Genomic DNA, 20618 nt, shown 5'->3' with positions numbered 1-20618 from the left:
CTTCTAACAGAATAATAAATTTTTCAGAGACTGGCTTTCATCACCTGTGTATGTTGTTTATTTTAACATATACAGTATTGAAATATTAAGCTTTCTGGTGTAGTTTTAACAATAGTGCTCTTGGTAGTCTGCTTTTTCATGTGCTTTTCCTTTTGAACTTTTCTGTGTCTGCAAGATGACATATTGCAATGCTGATTGAGTGCAGTTTAAGGTGATGATGAGTAATTTAAAGATATATCCTGTGCATCTTGTGCAATTTCCAATGGGTGACCCCTGCATAACAAGGCAAGATTAAAGTGATTTTCTAGTGGAAATTAAGTTGGTGGTGTTCTTGGGTTTGTATTTTTAATGTCTATAGAATTTTTGTCTTTGCCTTTGTTGGTTTCATTAAGAAGTGTGCAAAGTTTTTAGGTAAAGGAGCAGGTAAATTGGATTTTTAGTGGTATTCTTACCTAAAACTGCTGGTGTCCTCTGGAGATCCCTGTGTATAGTTAAAATCAAGTGTTTCAAAAGGCATTTTGATTAAACAGTTAGACAAAGCCTTCATCTTGTATTTGGGGGTGGGGAAGGGAGAAGAAAAAATTTTTCAAATGGAACATGTGTTCAACATAATAGTTTAAAAGAAGAGGATGAGACTGGCTCCTGCAGTGGAATGATGAAAGCCCTTACTGGCCTGACAGGATACAGAGATGCTTGCAAGATGAAGAAGAAAATGATAAGCTACTACAAATTGGTGCAGCTCTAGGGGTACAAGTTGTGTGTGACGTAGGAAAATGGGTAAAGCTGTGGAGGATAGAGGTGTGAGGGTTAAGCTTCTTGGAGAAATATATAGTAGAAATATTAACTTGTGATTTTTGAACAGAAAGCTGTTAATTCCCATCCAGCAAATACCAGTTGGTTCTGTTAAAACAAGTGTAGAGCTGTATGTGTACAGATTTTGCTGTGCTACAGTACAACTAGCTTTCAAGTCAAAATTGAGACAGCATTTGCATTTTTCTTGACAAGGCTCTATTTAGTCAGTAACAAAAGTCACTAGTGTTTGAAAGCAGAAAATAATTGCCATATTTTCTTACACTTGATCAGTCTGGAATGATTCTGGCATCATTATTTATGCTGTGTGCTTGGTCCATACGCAGCAGGAAGGAAAGATTCAGGAAGTTGTTTAAAACTGTCTGTGGCTTACCTGACGGTACTGTCATGACAGGGGTGACCCAATAAAGGCATGTCGTGACTGTCTGAATTTGATTTTTCCTTTATGCAAGAATATAAATGACATTTCAGCCCTGATCTTGAGTGGTCAAACCACTGCTCCTGCATTTGACAGTAACAGTACAAACGAAATCCGTGAAGATGTTCCATCCAGATATTATGGCTCTCACTAGATACATATCCATAGTGCCTGTTATTCTGGTCATCTGTGAGAGTTTTTAGATGCATTTATTTTTGACTTAACTACAGCCTATTGTCAAACACAGAGCCTTCTAGAGGGGGTTGTTTCTGTTTGCTTCAGTGAAAATGTAAAGTCTCTGCTTTCCCAGAGAAAAAGGCTCATCAACGCAGCATAGAATCCCAGAGTGGGTCAGGCTGGAGGAGCCCACAGTGGGTCATCTGGTCCAACCTCCATGCTCAAGCAGGGCCATCCCAGAGCACACGGCACAGGATTGTGTCCAGATCATTCTTGGATATCTCCAGTTAGGGAGACTCCTCAGCCTCTCCAGGCAATCTGTTCAGTGTTTGGTCACTGCACAGTAAAGAAGTTCTTCATCATGTCCAGGTGGAACTTCCTGTGCATCAGTTCCTGCCCATTGTCTTGTGTCCTGTTAAAGTATGAGGCAGCAGTTCCAAGGGCAGAAGTGAATACCCAAGTAGGAAAGAGGGTCTCTGGGCCCTTTCCAAGAGCAAAAAAGCAGGCAGTGGGGCAGTGTTGGTGGGAAGCCATCACTGTACCACTTTGCAAGACAGAAGCTACCTAAAAAGCCCCCACCTTTGTCCTTTGTCACTGTAGTCACAGTTTCTGATTGCTGGTATAGGTTTATTATTCTCTGCTTCACATGTTACTTGTTACACCTGTCTAGAGGAATCCTACCATTGTGTCAATCAAAGGGCAAAGAAATTAAAAATGAACCCGTTGTGCAGTGGCATCCCCATCACCCCAGACACATCACTAGTGTTGTGCACTCCTCCACAGTGTAGAACTTGGTCTAGAATGGTGTAATTAAATAATGTTTGATTTTTCATTTAGAGAAAGACAAGATCTTCTCTGTGTCATATTTTATCCATCCTGCTGAAGTCAAAGTAGCTGTTTGTTGCAACTTATCTTCATCAGTTAGCTTTTTTTTTCTAAACCACTTTTGAACCATCTCAGTATCAGCTTTTTTTTTTAAATTATGTTGCTGTGCCTAGGGAGTGATCTGTTCACTCCTTTAGTTCTGACTAGTAATGAACACCATGAATGTTTCATTCAGTTTTTTACTTCCACTCTTTTTTGGTGTGATTCCAAATCTCCCAGCTGTATGCAGTGAGAGTAAAAACACTTTTGGAACTTTTGGAGGAAGATTTTTTTCTTAATTCATGACACTGACATTGGTAACTTGCTAATGCTGAAGTTAGCCAAATGTATTCCGGCTCTGCTTTGCCTTTTTCCAAACTTCCTCAGCAGGATCATGATCCATTATAATCACCTGCCTCAGAGGATTTTTTTGTTTTGTCATAAATCTGTGTTATTTTCTCACATATGTTATTTTGTCAGTGCATGTTTTTTCTTTAAGGTTCATGTACATGTGCATTTACAGTGCACATTAGCAGAGTGATCTGTCAGTGTATTTGAAATATTATGAACACTGTCAACTTGGCTTAAAATAACAGCTTCAAAGGACATAAAAAATAACTTCCTTCAAACTTTGAATGAATAGTAGAAGCAACAGTGTGAAATAGTCAATCATAACACAGCACATTAGAACACTCAATTTAAATGTTCTGAGACATGGAGAAAAATGTCTGGCAAGTACAGAGAGTTGAAGAGCAAAATAAGAAAGGACCTTCAACATTTTTGATTCACAGGGGAGTGCAGTAAAACCACTAGGTTTACCTACAGTTCAAATAAGTTCAAATTCCTCATCTTGTCTGTGCTTGCCCATTCAGGGCTTTTTGCAAGCCGATAGTAGTATGTATTTCTGAACAAACCGATCCATGGAGTCAGTCTTTAGTATCAAGAATGCAGAGTGTCTTGCCATCAGTAAACCTTTGTGTGCCTGGTTTTCCCGTCCAGGAATTGGAGCATCTCATTCAGAGAGATAGGGAAAGACTGAAGTAATTTTTGAAGTGTACTGTGAGTTAAAATTGCTTGAAATCTCTTGAATGAACAGAAAAGCTACCTTCATTTTCCACAATAAGCAGGAAAGGATTGAGATGTTTTTCATTAGTTACAAATGGGCTTTTTTTGGGGAAAAAAAGCTAGACTTCTTAGTTAGCCTTTCTTAATCTTTCAAACCACCTGGTGAGGCTACCTGTTATGTGATTTTTTTTTTCCCCCCAACTTTTCCTGGGTGCATTCAGCACAGGACTGCATAAACAACATGGCAGGCTGAATCACGTTTCATAGTTTCACACATCACATATTTTATGGTGTATCATTGCAGCTGTGATACAAAAGCATTAGTAAGGATGTTGGGGAGGTGGAGTTTCTAAGAAGTGGTCATGTCTTTTAAATGCCTTTGAGAAAACAGCTTGTACACCCAAAATCTTGTCTGTATTTTTTTTCTAGCTATATTAAATTTGGTTATAAACTTTGAGTAGTTTTTATAAGCTTTTACCTATCTACTGGCTGCACTATAAGTAGTAAAGAATTAGTTTCGACAAATACCTCTGTAACAGGTTTGTCTTTTACATCTGTAATAGGTTTATCATTTTATCTAGTGCAAATCTGAACATGAAAGATATAATGTTTTCTGATTTTCAGCATAATTCTCACTAAGCAAATGGATTCAGTGCTCATGGAAATATTTTTATAGGAAGAGATTAACCTCCATTTCTTTACTTTCTTGTTTCACAGAAGACTTAGCCATAGGTTTAAGTCCACTCTTCAGCTCAAAAGTGAGCGTTTGCTACAGTACTGCTGAATTACTGCTTTGCTAGCATTTCCTTTTTTCCTGGTTTTAAAACTGTACTCTGATTTTAAATTGCTAGAGTAATTTATGTGTTGTGATCAGTTTAAATTACTAAGCTAAAGCTCAAAGTGATTTTGCAGAACTTAAAATTCACAATAATACTGAAATGCAACACTGTAATAATGTACTACCCACATGAATATCTCCAAAAGTGGTGTGATGAAATGGTAATCCCAATAACCTCTTTTCCACACACCCTTAAGCCACCCTATCCTCAAAATATAAGGGGAAGAAAAGTGAGATGTCACAGTATGCACTGAAATTAAACAGATCTAAGCTCTGTACATTTTAATTACAAATAGTCATGTTAAAAGTATTTTCCAAATAATTGCATGATTTATAGATGTAAGATAAATACATTTCTATATTTAGTAATTGTTTGCTTTGAAAGGGTTTCTGTAAGCTTTAGTTTCGTGGTGTGCTGTTGGAAGTTTTAAGGTAGAGTTTTTAGGTGAAAAGTTTAAAAATTTTACAAGTACAGAAGTCATTTTGAAAAAATACTGTACAACTAAGGACACGGATTTTGATGATGAAAAATTATTATGTGAGGTACTTTTTTTTTTTTTTTTTTTTTTTTTTTTAAATGGGAATCCCAAGTCCAGATCTTATTTGGAAATTTTTTTTTTCAAACTTTATTTTGCTGTTCATGATGGATTTTACAGCTGATGCTGCCAAGACAGAGTAATGAAAACTAGTAGTAAGATCTGAGACTTGCCGTAAATATTTTCTCCATTAATTGGAAGGTCCTTTGAGGGGATATATACCCATGTGTTAGGAAGATGATGTTGCTGGATCTTTGCACAGTTACAGGATGCATTTTGCATATGCTGACATGCAAAAACCATGGCTCTCAGTAATTAATTCCTGAAATGTCTTATGTCTATCCACTAGAGAACTTTACTAATGTACATACGCCTTTTTAGATGTGGTTTCTACCAGTTCGTTGTGTGCGTCTTTGGTATCTTGTCTATGACAGCATTTCAGGATTATGCGTTTTTTCACACCAGCTAGATTTTATTTATAACTTTCTTTACTATGGATTATTCACTTGTCTATTTGGATGATTTTTTTATATATAGAATTTAATGTTTATATTGATACCTTTACAGCATTAAAAATATTCCAGTGAAATGTCAATGTTTAGTAGAAACAGTTTACAATGAATGTTCTTAAATTTGCTGAATATCACTACTATAGCTAAACATCAGGCAAATCTTCCAATTTCCCCCAAGTATGTAACATGCTTCATGCTTTGAAGAGGGCAGTCTGGCTACATCTGGAAATTTCTTGTGTAAATACAAGATGAAGGATATCCAAATATACTATATTCCCCTTTCAAACTTAAGGTAAGTTTTCCATATCCATAATATTCCACCCTTTCATTCCATATGTATATGTGCCAGACCTCTGTTCCAGAAACTGGAAATCACACACAAGCTTGCCAGCAGCAAATATTAACAGATTCATATATTATTCCTTTTTGTATATGTCTGGTTTAGCCAGTACATCACTATCTGTACCCTGAAGCCAGCCACAGTAAAGAATCTGACAATCATATGCTGAGATAAAATGTGCCCTGCTGTATTTCTAAGTGCATTTCTCTCTTATGTAATAAACAGTTTATAGTTAAGAACTATCTAAATGTTTGCACTATCTAATATAATGATGAAAGGCAATTCTAAATCTTGAAGTCTGTCACACCCCAATGAAAATAGCTTTAAGGATTTCACTTTGGATTCATGTATGGCTAAAGGAAAAAGGCTTATCCCACTAGGATTATATATCTCTCTTTGGTTTATTATTTGGAAAACTAAAAGTAGTAACTTACAGAAATAATTTAAAAATGACAATTTGAGAAGAGTAGGCATTATAGCAATGTGATTGGCTTTATTAATATTGTAGTGCTATTAATATTAATATAACATGAATAATGTTACAGAAATAGAAAGATGAAATAATGAAAAATAATGGAAAAAATAAAAGAGCTTTCTTGAGCTAGCTTCGTTATTTTAGAGGAAGTTTTACTTTTATGCAGAGACAAAAAGTGGAAAGTACAAGTACTACATTCTGATCTAACAAGAAGTGAGCTCCAGAGTGGTTTGACTTATCAGAGAAATGGCTTTTAGATACTGTAGTATATGCATTGTTCAAGCAAACTGAACACTTCAGTGGTCTGGAGTCTGATAGGGTTTGTAAATTATGAAAGAATGTTGTGCTTGATGTGTCTATTAGGCAGCTAGTTTTGTCTCCAAATGTATCTCAATCTGCTTCATAGTAGGTCACTATTTCTTGAAGCTTGTGAAGAGATGAACAGCAGGATTATGCTGTGAATTTCCTAAAAGCAGTGACAAGTGCATTTCTGTAAAACTCTTGGTCATTAAGTTTATTTTATTAGGGATGCCTGAAACTCCCATTCTTTAAAATACTTAACAAAGGAAAGCTGTTACAGCTTGAACAAGTGGATTAAAACCAAAAAATGTAGGAAATGGCTTCTGAGCCATGAAACATACAGGTTTGCAGAAGATAAGTTATAGCGAGGCATAGCTTTTGTATGTAACATTAGGTTACATACTCTTGACTCCGGAACTTTGATAAAAACCAACTTTTTCTATACAGAGAGAACGTTTGTTTCATGGTTACATCCATTAAGGGTGCACTTCTGTGAGGGTACAGTTTAAATAATTGGCCATAATACTCTAGAGACTGTCCTCAATTACTAAAGAACTAAGTCTGGTTAATTTTAACTGAAAATATTTGAATGGCATTCCTAGAGAATTCATAATATGATTATAAGCCAAACAAGTTATTTTTGTGTCCATGATTATCAATGAGAAGGTAAACTGCACAGCTGAAACATATCTTGGCAGCAGGGCAGCAGGGACAGAACTAAACCAATCATATGAAATTAAAAGTATTTGTAATAATATTAAATTTTTTTATAAGACTCCTTCAGTGAGCAGTTTTCTTGCAACTCTTCGTATAAATCTCTTAATTAAGACCTGATTGAATACATGTGAAGCTTTCTTCATAAGTAAGCAAAACTTCTTCCAGTGCAAAATATTTTAAAATAAAGGGTTTTTTTTTCATGATCTCCCTATTTCCTGAAGTTTGTTTTCAACAGATGTTAGTGCTAAACAGTTAGCAGAGAGGGTGGTGAAATAGGTGGAGCATTGTCCAGCTGTGCTTTATTTAATGTATGACTGCAGTGATACTACACAGACTGAAATGAGATACATCCGTGAAACAGCTGCTTTCCTTAAACCAAGTTCTAAATTTCTCATGAGATAGAAAACTAGACTTGGAGTTGGATATGACTACCTATGTCCTATGTGTTTCACACATTATTTGTAAATACATATACAATGTATTTGTAAATACATATACATATACAAAGTCCAGAGACTTATAATGACATTCTAGTTCAATAGAATTCCTGGATGTGTATAATCATTTTAAGCAGTAATTTAAACAGTGTATTCTTAGATATTTCAACATATGTAATTTTCATTTAGATTAAGCAGTATGTGGAGTTTTTAAAATATGCCTTTTTGGTTACTATTTCACTTTGCACTGTGTATATGTATCACTTCGAGATTTGGCTTGTGACTGTTTTGTGCTCAAAGCAGTCACCCATGAATTTACTAAATGTACTCAATTTTGTTTTATATTTAGTGCATTTTGTAGAGGTTGGGATAGGATGACCAAATTATAAAGTACTATGCTAATTCACATACAAAGAGAAAATTGCTGTAAAAACTCTATTTTGTTGTATGATCACAGACTCTGTGTTGTTTTTATGGCCACTAGGAGCTCCTGATGAATGTAGATGCCGTGATCAACGTGTTACCTGGTATGAAAATATGAATGGCACTGCATCGTAGCTCACTAGCCTACTTTTTGTCCTCACCATTATGCAGTTCTGTGGTCTCACTTGGAGAGCCCAAGATATTTAACCAAACTTCATCCTGTTGAGGCCATCAGAGTACACTGTGCAGGCCTTTATTAGATGCTGTTTCACCAGGGCTCACAAGAGCAGAACTAGGACAGGTAGTGCATCCCTGGCCTTGTGACAGGAGGACTGGCATATATTCAAGATTGCCTTGAAGAGCCTGAGTGATTTTTCAGAAGCAGGGACACCTGTTGCAGTAAGCAGAAAACATTGCATTGCCAGCCATTGTTACCTTTCACAAATGTGAAAATGCCTGCTTGATTTCAATATTTGATGTGTTGAAGTGTGTTGCCAAACTGGGTAGGAGTTGGCAGAGGTGTAGGAATGTTTTCTGTATTCCAGACAGGTCACTATGGTTTCTTGGCTGTTGCATTGAGGCGGGAGGGCAAGGCAGGGCTGCAATAATGTGTGGTGCTGTCAGTCTGCACGTCTAAAACAAACTTCAGTTTTGACTTCCTTCATAACCAAAGATGGCTATGTCAGAAAATGAATTCTTCAGTGTCAAGTTGGTAAGTAGTTTATACCAGCAAACAAAAACAAGGCGATGTGCAAACTCAGTTACTATTTGTCTTGCACCCTTTTTTTTTTTGGTCATTTTTTTACCTGATAGTTTAATGTATTTCCACATGTGTTTCAGAAAAAGGAGTGGTGGTTTTGTTGGGTTTGATTTTGGTTTTCTTCTATTTTGTGAGAAAAACACAGGTGTGCTTGCAGATTAAATGAATGGTCTGTAATTGCTGTTATGAAAAGACTGTGTATTTAATTCATTGGTGAAATACAGCTGTTAAAGAAGAAAAAATGAGGCAAGAGTGGACCCCTAAAAGTAAAAGAACCATTATCAAGGAAACGAGGGAAAACACAGCAATGTAATGATACTGACAGTGGGTCATTGGTTGGATTTATTACAGTATGTTTTACAATGTGTATCAGAAAGGAGATGACACATTGGGATGCATATAACAACATTTTTCTTATGATGAATGGTTAAAGGACGTAAGATCTTCCAGGGAAATTGAGAAGATATGGTATGCATGTAAGAAAATCAGGAACAGCTTTCATCATACTGAATTTGTATTTCCAGCTAAACATTCACAAAGTGATGTTGAGATGAACAAAGATGTTCAGCAGAGAGACAATGATATACCTTTATTTGGAAGACAGTTCAGTGGTGTGAAAATATTGGGAGTAATATGTGAATAAGGTGTTTAAAAATACACTGTAGAGTGAGAAGTTCAGTGACCAAGGGATTGAGTAGCAGTGAATAGCCAGAGAAATTGAAAGGTAATCGTGTACCAGAGAAACTAGTGAAGAAGGGAGCCAACATGTAAATGGTGTGCAGGAGATACTGGACCTCATCAAACAATGAAGAAGAGGAAGCAGAAAACAGATGCTTTTTTCCCGAGGTTGATGACAATAAGGGCGGTGTTCTATGTTTGTCAGGGATAATTCTGAGACTCAGGAGGGAATTCAGGTGGCATTTTCAAGATGGAATATAGTGGAATTGACAAGGAGCAAGGGTGGAGGAGAAGGCAATATTGGGTGAAAAGGCAAAAGAGAGACTAAGAGAGAAACATGGAGCTATTTGTTGAAAAGTGGGTAACGCAAATAAGGTTTTGAGATACATGAATTGCTGCTTGTGAAAGTTCTATCTCTCTATGCTCTGAGGATGCCACTGCTGGTGAAGAAATACAAAATTACTGGGTATAAGTAAAACAGGGAGGCTAGAATGAGAAAATTAATCTTTTTGTTGGATGGAGAAGAATTCTAGGGATGCTAGCGGTTGAAGAGAATTGTAGCAGACAGAGGTACTACATGATGAAAATAGAAAAAGAAGAGGAAAGAGGGGTTTGAAAGCAGTAGCAAACATCAGCTGTAGAGGAGAAGGCTAACTCCAGAATGAAAAATTCTGTAACAATTCTGTATCCTCAGAGACAAATTTTTGTGGAAATCCTGCAGCCTGTTTGAAGGAATCTTGGATATCAATTCAGACATTTTTATATTTCCATACCCTTAATAATCATCTTATTATTTATATTACATGAGACAGAAGGGATTAATTGATTTACGGATGTTAATAGCAAACAGAAAAGAATTCTTTCCTCTCATACTTAAAATAGTAATTTGGTTTTAAGGTCTATTAAAAAAGAAAACTAATTTTAAAAGTGACCCATGTTTGAAATTTTATCAGAAATTGCACCGTAGAATAGCAAGCAACTTTTTCTCTAAAGGATATTACAAACTTTTTCTCTCCATCTAATGCGTAGGTAGTTGGTTGCTGCTCTGAAGGCTAGCTTGGAACACTCTGTTCTGTTAGTGTAAACCACTATAAACAATTTTTGAAAACTTTTTCCTCCTTTTCCCATTTTTTGCTTGCAAGGGTTTTTATTTGTGTAGGTTTGCTTATTTAGCTAGTCAAATATATAAAACTATTGTGAGAAAAAAGCAACATCAAAGAAGAAACCCTGGAACTGAGATAAGAATATTGCTTGAAAAGAAAATTACGTTTACTTGAGTTGCCTTTGTTTTACTTCTTTTCCAGCCAGCTCCTTGTATTTTCATTTTGCTCATATATAAGTCTGAGGCCTAATCGTGAAATTGGTGAACTTACCAGGTAAAATTCTGAGCTAAAGATAACTGAAATTAAGGGCATTTAGGAACTCTGCATCTTGCAGATTAATAGCAATGTATTTTGGATTATTAAAAAAAAGTATATCAAGTATCCAGCTGACCTGTAAACAGAAGAAAGGGAGTTTCCTTTAACTTCTCAAAACCATGTTCTCTTAGCAACTTATTGCATTGAATGATGATAGCATTTTTTGTTTTCTAGAGACTTAAAAAATGAAATTCACATATGTATTGTCCTTGAAAATCAGGCTCAGTATACTGAGCTAATAATCTCAGCCACTTCATGCAACATAGTAAACCACCGAGGCTCAGAGATAAGAATGCTCATTTTACCACTGACATGCTTCATGAGGAAAAATATCACCCCTTTAACTGAGGCATTTTTTCATCCTCATCTTTTGATCTGAACAGATAAAACAAAATCCGTAGTCTAAAAAAATTACATATTTTTAAATAATATGCAGAGAAAATACGGCATAATGATTTACACTACATTTTTATCAGAAAAATCAAATAATGTAGAAGAAATAATAGCTTTATATGTTACAAGGAGTTTAGTGAAAATATTTTAATTTCTTAGAGAAACACACCCATCCTCTTAGAATATACATGTGCTAGCTGCTATTTTCAACAAGCAAATAGATTTATTAGACAGCCATCTTTGATAACTCACTGCAAAATACACCTTTTTTGGCTCAAGGATTACTGAACCAGAAATACTAACTTTATGTAGATTTTTGTGTATTTTCAATTTGTGTATTTCACTGTATTTGCATTGTGCCTCTGTTAGACCACAAAAATGGTTTAAGCTGAAAAGAATATGAACTGAAAGAATACGAGAAATTATATTGAATAATTGGGAATAAGCTGGGAATGAGTCTGTCATAGTAGCTTTTTGAAGACAACTTAGTAGCTTCTTTATAATTTTTTTCTGTTTATATTTTTGTTTGTTTGTTGCCAGTAGGCCAAAAGCTACTTTTAAATGATATGAAACATGCAGTGTTGGCATAGATGAGTTTGAAGAAATCTGTGGACTCTCAGTGGAGTTCTAGTATATCTTAGCTGGATCTTTAATGAGATTTTTACAAAATAACATTGATCACATTTGATTGTTTTCTGGAAGGCAAAGAAACCTTCAACAGCTGGGCAAGTGTAAGACTGATTAACTTGGAAAGAGGCAAAAGGAGGAGTGGTCTTTTTTGTTGGTTTACAAAAGCCATATTTATGATAGTACAAAGGAGGAAAAATGTAAATTTGCTAGGATAACCTGAGATGGGTTAGATAAGTTATGAAAAGATACAGAAGAAACTTACTTTTACATCCTTGTATGTTTTTTTCATGCAGTGTAAAAAAATCCCCAAAGGAAGCCAACAGAATAATTTCCAAAAGCTATTTTTATTAGTAATATTTATCATTTTTGTGGTCAAGATAGATTATTTTCTCAAATGCAAAGTTCGACCGTGCAGCCAAACATTCAGCCTGGGGTTTCATTTTCAAACCTTTAGGCAAATATTTAGTAATGCTGTTAAGAAGTCATCTTTCTAAAATGGTTTCCTGAAATATTTCTTGATGAACAATCTTAAACAAGAAGAAATTGTTTCTGTGGTCAGCAATATTCTTAGAAATTGAATGTCCTTCCTGGTGAAGGAAGCATGGGCAGATAGGAAGGACTTACTCACCATTCTACAGTGGATCAGAGACATCTCTAGGACAGGCTGGCCTGCTTGCTTTCTTGTTTTGCCTAAACCCATGTATGGTCAAATGTATCAGATGCCTTTCCTCATTGCCTTCTGCGTAAATGTTTTAGATTTTTTTTTTTTTTTTAAATAGAAATCAAGTTCTTTGTATCAATTGCCATTAACAAAACCTAAGTAATTTTTCATTTTGACTGGCTACACACTGTATGACTTCTCTTCTAAGACTGCTCTTTTCCATAATATCTGAACATCTTCTAAGTATTTCACACTTGTATTTTTAGTTTAATTGATAATTGCATGATTCATTGAATAGTCCATAAACTTTAAAAATAATTATATACATTTTTTTTCGCTCCTGATTATGTAGGTTTTCCATTGTAATATAGTTGCTCAAGAAAAACTACAGAGTATTAAAAAATAAAAAAAGCCAAGTCTTTTATGTCTTCAGTATTTGCAAGTAGCTAGGTAAGCTTCTCTATAATCTCTATACATGTGAGAGATTATTGAAGTGTTTTGAACCAGTGCTGAGTGTGAGAGATAAAGAAATCCTGAAGACTTGTCACCCAGAAAAAGGCCTTAGTTGCAACAGATGAGAATATAATGGATGCACAGGATAGTTAAATACAATTGTCAGTCAGATGTCCTGGTTTTGGAAAGTAAAGTTAGGCTACTGTATTCCTAATTGGTTAATTAGGATTGAGAGAAAAGGAGTGTTTCACATCTGCTAATGATACATGTAAATGTCACCGAGTTAGAAAGTCACAGAGAAGAGGAAATCATGTAAGAGTGTAATCATGTAAACACTAAACCCTCAGATTTCACAAGTTAATCTTGTTTTGCATCAGTGTGCTCATTACTGAAACAGCATCCATTTCTACGCCACGGGGAGTGGTATTGAAAAGCTGTCACATAGATTGAAAGCCTGGGGATCATGTTTACAGGGACTTAAGAAAAGCATCTGATACAGCCTGCAACTGCCTACTCAGGGAATATATTGAGAAATTCCTGAATTCAGCTGATGTGTGTAGATCTGACAATTCTTAATTGATATAGTAAACCCAGAAAGTACACTTTCATTTATTTTGTGGATTATAATTGAGAGGAAAGGAGATACGCTTCCTTCAGTAGAGGTGGCTGAAGGGGGTTGGGGAAGTAGACATTGGGAGAGTGTAACTCATGCCTTGGGAACCTGTCTGTCTTGTCAGCTGTGATCACAGCTCTGAGATGTTGTCTGTCTCAGATTGGGATCACTTTCAACAGCTTTGCTCAGTTGTGACTAAAAAGGAGATTTCTGGTTTGTTTGTTTTCTTGCAGCTTTGTAATTCATACTTTTGTCACCTTGAGCCTGTCATCTTGGAAGGCTTTTTAAATTTGCTAAAAACTACAACTTTTGCAATTAAATATTGTCAGTGTGAGCTATTTTATTTTGCTGTAGGTATCTTAGGTGAAAAGACCCATTTAAAACTCAGCTAGTTGTATGTGGCCTGGGACTTGCTTGTTGGGCATCTCTGCTGACCTAGTGCTGCCCTTCTGCCTCATCTTTGAAACCAGCATAAATCTAGATCGTGGTTGTATAGTTTATAGTTGAGTGTGTTCACACTAATAAATAAGTAATATTTTGCTACACATCTGTATAACAGAGAAAGATTGATATAGCCATCTTTATATGTCTCACTTTCCCCAAGGCCTGCCTTAATTTACTGCGTCTGCTTTTAAAAAAAATCTAGAAGATGTTAGGAATAAGATGGAAGAAGAATGTCTTGGCTGGGACATTCAATGTTTCATTAAAAGAAAAGCAGGGGGGGCAGAATGTGGGAAGCATTATAATCTTGAGAAAGTGTCAGCTTACTGTGAAATACTGTATCCCAGAAACAATGTGGAAAGTTCAAATATTCCATCAGTTAAACATACTGTTATTTTTCTCATGGATGTGTGTTGGGGTCCCTCCCCTGCCATGTAGCCCTGGGAGAGGGGCCCTGAGGGGACAGACACGGGGCTTCCCTGTCCCTGCTCAGCCTCGTTCCCATTGGTTGGTTTGTGTTCCCTGCGCGGGCAGAAGGACCCTTGGTCCCGTGACTGGAACAGTTCCTCGGCAGAGCTCCGGCCATGTGGCTGGAGAAATAAACATCTCTGAAACAGCTATCAAGAATCTGTCTGTCCATATATATTTCCTTTCCACGGGACTCCTGGTTTGATATATGCGTGTTGCAGGATCCCCACTGCAACAAATGGTGGAGAATGCGGGCAGAACGATCCCCGATCCCTAAGCGACTGATTTGTGTGAGTAAACCCTGGAAACTTTGGATTCCTCTTCTTGGTTTTGCTTTGCTATTCCGTATCTAAACTATGGAGGAACCGTGGGAAGACTCTTGGCTCTCAGAGCCGCATATGGACATTTATCTTAAACTTAAAACGATTCTTGAACAACGATTTGTAAATTTTAGCTTGATTCAAGCTCAGAAAGAACTGAAACACTTCCTGGCATGGTTGTTTAAGAACTTTTTCTATGTTTCTTGGGATTTAATTCTTACCAAGGGCTTTTGGAAAACCGTTTGGACACAGTTAATACTGGAGTCAAAATATATGCCGATGGAAGAATATTTTCGTGAATATTATTTAGTTACCGAGACTGTTGAGCGATGTCAGCTGTGTCCTGGCTCAGGGACTGTGCGGCCCAGGCCACGTGCACCGAGCGCTCTGCGAGCAGCAGCGAGGCAGTTCCCGCGTGCGGGCGGAGCCACGCGAGCCGCAGTGTCGGTGGCGGAGCGAGGAGCGGCGGGAGCGGCGGGACCCGGCGGTGCCCGCCCGGTCCTGTGCAGCGCGTGGTGGAGCGAGCCCCGTGAACGCCCGACTGAGAGGGGCGGCGCGCGGGCAGCGGCGGGCGGCAGCGGCGGTGGAACGGAGCCGCGCCCAGCCGAGACGCGCGCTGGAGCAGGGCATGGGAGAGTCATCGCTCGGGGGCCTGGCCGAGACGTGGGTGCAGCGCCCGGCATTGGCAGCGAAGCTGCGACCAGAGGAGGCGACGCACGGAGAACTGAGCGGCGCGGCCTGGCCCGGCCCGCGCAGCCCCGAACGCGACCCCGGGAAGAGCGCGCAGGCACCAGCAGCCCCGACAATTCCAACACGGGAGCGACCGAAGGAGAGAGCAAAGACGCAGCGAGACAAAAAACAGCAGCCACTCGGAAAAAGATCATAGTAACTAAGACCTTAGGGATAGTAAAATGGTATAATGTTAAGCAAAATTATGGTTTTATAACAAGGTGTGACAACCAGCAAGACATATTCGTGCATAGAACTGCTATTAAAAAGAATAACCCTGAAAAATGCATCCCAAGCTTGGGAGATGGAGAGGTGGTGGAATTTAATATTGTACTAGGGAGAAAAGGGTTACAAGCATCGCAGGTCACTGGGCCTGATGGTGTTTCTGTAAAAGGCAGTATATATGCAAAAAATCGTAGTCATGTTAGACAGTATCTCCATTGTAAGCCCCCCCTACAGTTTCCCTTTCCTAATCCCACCTTTCCCTTTTACCCTATGTCCTATTACCCCCAGTGTATTCCCAATCCGTTTTTTCATCCATGGTTTCCCTCACAAAACCATGCTTTTGCCAATTGTTTCCCCAAAAATCCCTTTCTAATGCCGAGTGGGGGATGAAAAGGGGGAGGGAAGAAGTTAAACCCTCTCCTGCCTCAGTTTCCCCACAAAGCATGCTCAGAGAGTCCTGTCTCCCTTCTGTCAGCCCTAAGATGTTCCAGAGAATCTGTTTGGACATTTAAAGACTCAGGAGGGTGGCTTGTTTTGTTTTGAAACTGTTCTTGTTATGTTTATCCAGTTGTTTTCATTCTCCTTTTATTAAAATAAAACGGGTGAGGTGTTGGGGTCCCTCCCCCGCCGTGTAGCCCTGGGAGAGGGGCCCTGAGGGGACAGACACGGGGCTTCCCTGTCCCTGCTCAGCCTCGTTCCCATTGGTTGGTTTGTGTTCCCTGCGCGGGCAGAAGGACCCTTGGTCCCGTGACTGGAACAGTTCCTCGGCAGAGCTCCGGCCATGTGGCTGGAGAAATAAACATCTCTGAAACAGCTATCAAGAATCTGTCTGTCCATATATATTTCCTTTCCACGGGACTCCTGGTTTGATATATGCGTGTTGCAGGATCCCCACTGCAACAGATGTGGCTTGGCTTTCTGAGGTGAACAACTGAGTAGGTCTGTCTTTTTCCTAGAATAAATTTTATTGAGTGTTTTGGAGCAGGAGAGCAGTTCTGGGACACAGAGCTGTAGCTATGTGGCTCTGTTGCAGATCATTCTTTTGTGATAAAACCTTCATGTGGCCACTGTCTTCTTCAATTCCTGTATGGGTCCTCTTCAGTCCATACAGTTTTTTGTACAAGGGATACTCATTGCTGATGTTCCTCCAGTCACATACCTTTGCCCCCACCCCCACCCCTTCCCAGTCCTTTCTCTGGTTTCCTTTTATCTTCTGGGTCTTGTCCTCCCTGAGGACTGTGGCAATATTGCAAACCCTGACATTTATCTGTTTTTCTAGGTTTTTTTGATACATGCAACTGTGTCCTTTCTCACATGTGCTTCATGTTTTATGCCTGTCATCTCATTTTGCACACAAGTACAGTCAGCTGTAATTGCTTAACAAAAATATACGTGCTAATACAAAGCTAGGAGGAAAGTGCTTACATTGCTGGAATTATTTGTTAGAAAGCCTTTAAACAAGTTGCAGAAGATGGTGGTTTACTGCAGAATTTGCTGAAGTAACTATACCTTTAAAAATGTTAAGGACTGATGAACTTGTCAAATTTTGTATGGCACGTGACTATTACTTCATAATAGCAGGCACCTCTGCAACAGAAGGAGAAAGGATAATGAAGGAGATATGTAGATACACTTTCCCCTAATTATCTTGACATCTTTATGTTATGTTTCAATGCTCTCCCTTTCCCTTCTGTAATCAAACTTTTGAATTGGGTACGTTGGTTCTGTTGTTTCATGTCTTTCCAGCAAGAAACATTCTGATAACAATTTTTTTGCTAATGATTTGTTAGCAAGATTAGACATCTGTTAAAAATATTAAGAGGTCAGAGGCCAAACCCATTATTTTCTTTGAGAACTGCAATGAATGTTTGCCAGTATGTATAAAAACTTCTTTTCAACCTTCAATCATTTTAGAATGTTTGATTTAGTACTACAATTCAAGGTTATATTCCTTTGCAGAATAATATATGGAGGGCAAGCTTGCAGAGCTCAAAGTTAGGAAAACAATCTTTTTACTGGTAAACTGAGCAAATTTATTTTGAAAGACAAATAGAATTGCTCATGCAGTCTTACTAGGCCTTTCAGACAAGCCTAGTTTTACATGAAATCCTAAAGCATCGAAGCTGGATAGAGTTGGGTGGAACTTGTTCTTTTGTTTTCATTTTTGTCATTAAGGGCAAATAATGTCAGTCTTTGATATCTGTATGCTGCTGTTTCCATTTCTCTATAGGCCAGTTGAAAAAGGGTAAACACTATTCAGAGTATAGGTACTTATTGAGAAGCCTCTATAGTGCATGATGTGAAGTCAAAAAGTCATTTCAGTTGGAAAAGACCCTTAAGACCATCAAGTCCCCCTATTTACAATCTTACGTACAACCTTAACTCTGCCAAGCCCGCCTCTAAACCATGTTCCCAAGTGCTACATCTGCATATCCAGGCATGGTGACTCAACCACTTCCCTGGGAAGCCTGTTCCAATGCTTGAAAGCTCTTTCAGTGAAGAAATTTTTCCTAATACACAATCTAAACCTCTCCTGGCACAACTTGGGGCCAGTTTAAGATGAGTTGTTTAATTCCTGAAAGATACGGTTTAGATTTTATTAATGGATTAATAAATTAATGCTAAATAAGATCATATGACCATAGGAAAATAACACAAATTCTGAACTGTTACGTGATTTGCTATCTATCTCTAGATAGACATTTTGGGTTTTTACTTGTAAAACATAAAAGAAAAGGCACTAGTTGGACCCCAGATCTTTTTCTGTGTTTTAATTTGGATCCAACACAAAGCAGGAGGAAAGAATTTCAGATTGATTGAGGATGAAATGAAAGGAAAAAACCCTCCACCCTCACATTAAGTTGGGCAGCAAAGTGAAAAAACCAGTATTTTAATATATGTATGCCAGTGTGACATTGCCTGGAGGGATGGGAGTGTTGTGGAGTCCAAATGAAGTTTTTTCAATTTATTTGAATTAGCTTTATATCATAATGTAATCTTTCTGGCATTTTTAAAAGTTTGAATATTAACCATTTATGATGTTTTTGAAAGAGTTCATGGTATTTCTTAGACAAAAAATTATATTATTTTAATTGCTTGTTAACATTCAACAAATACTACAGAAAATTTATTTCCTGGTAACGAATTCACACTTTATTCTTTACACATTCCCACATACTTGGAAAATTTTATGCAATTGGATGCACAAAATATGTTTTTTTAGTATTAATAAACACTCCCACCAAAGACAAACAGTCGTAAACTGCAGTCTGTTCATAGAGTCCGGGTTATGCATAATTGGCTAGAAGTGACAGTAATTTCAAAACAATTACTATGGCTAAATGTAGGCCATTGCATTCTATGTTCAAATACTGTAAGATACATGTTCTTGGTATTTGAAGTCCCCCTTTGTTGAATAGTCATTTGTGGAGGGAATGCCTCAAGTGACTCCTCTCAATGATTGACTAAATCTGCACACCAAGAGAAGCTTGCAATAGTTATTAATGTCATCACACAAAGATTCTCTAGCTTTAGAACCAAATATAGAACATTTAACATTAATATATTTAAGAATATATTCTTTAAAATAAACAACATTAATTACTTTACTAGTTTGTCTCTCTTACTTACAAAATAGCCCATAAAAAGAGCCTTAGTAAGGTCCATAGTCAAAAATTAGAAGATATATTAACTGAGAATTCCTGTGCAAGCTTAAATCAGTCTGTATGATTGCATTTTGTGATCACATTGTCCATTTTTATTCTGTAGAATTGTGTCTCTTTTAACGAATAGTTTGTTTAGAAATCACTGAGCAGCTGCTCAGTGTTTTGTCCTCTTACTGTTCAGGGTGGGATTCTAGGTCTGATTTTACTGCATGTTGTTTAACCTCTCCTGTGAAAAGATACGCTTCTATGCATATTTTTGTTTTGCTCATCGCTACAATAAAAGAAAGGACTTCAAGTCACTAATTTGTCATCTTCTCCTCTGTGTTTTAATTACAGATGGGAAGATGAGGTACAGTTGCACTGGCAACCTTTAAGTTTGAATGTTTAATTTTTCAACTATATGAATTAGTTTTCTTTTATGAAAAGAGGGCAAATGAAAAGCATAGTTACCTAGGTATTAAAAAAGGAATCAACCTGTCTCAAATTCCTTTGTCTCTGTTTCTGTCTTTTCCCTTTTTTCCTTTTTTTCCCCTTCCTGTGTTTCCACTTCCTGTCTTGGAATCTTAGCTGACACCTTTGTTTTTGGAAAGTGGGAAAACTTAATTTTCCAAGACAATTTAAATCGAATTTAATTTTTAATAGAATTTTTAGGTATTTTACCAAATAATGACTTAATAAATAAGAAGTGATCTCCATACAAGAACAAAATGTGAACTTGAAGAGAATTTCAACCTTTTTTTAGGATTATCAGCAATATAGAAATAATTCAAAGAAAACATACATCATTCCCAAACTTGAATTTTACTGCAGCTAAATGGAACACAAACCTTACAGTATCTGAACTTTGTTCTATTATGTAAGCCATGAATTCCGTCAGGGATTAAATTTGGCAAAAGTAAATTCTTCCAGTCCTTTTAAGTCCTTTCCAAAATATGTGTATTGTATTTTGGTAGTTTTAGAAACTAAAAGCCTGCTTAGGGGAGTGTTGAGAACTATCTTGGAATGTATTTTTATCTTAACCAGGCATAACTACCTTTGTTCAGTGCTAGTGGGAGTTTTCCAAAAGCTCTGATGCTATGTAAATCTGTACTGTATAATTAAACCTGTGAAGAAGTCAAATTTTGCATTCAAGCTCTTTTTATGAAAGCCTATTCTGAAACACATATGACATTTTTAGAAGGCTGTTGGAAATAGTCAGCTACTGTACCTCCTAAAAATGCAGGAGTTTCTGTTTAGAGTTAGGAATAGAAGC

At 37.3% G+C, this 20618-nt stretch overlaps 1 protein-coding gene across 3 annotated transcripts in view; it reads left to right on the top strand.

The window, feature by feature from the left end:
- The window catches only part of WDR70 (WD repeat domain 70), a 135559-nt gene that overhangs the window by 78903 nt on the left and 36038 nt on the right, over positions 1-20618 (top strand). The window lies entirely within an intron of this gene.

Source organism: Corvus moneduloides, chromosome Z (assembly GCF_009650955.1).
Source record: "Corvus moneduloides isolate bCorMon1 chromosome Z, bCorMon1.pri, whole genome shotgun sequence".
NCBI lineage: Eukaryota > Metazoa > Chordata > Aves > Passeriformes > Corvidae > Corvus > Corvus moneduloides.
Note: the sequence above shows the minus strand (reverse complement) of the source record. Positions and strands in the feature narration are given on the sequence as shown.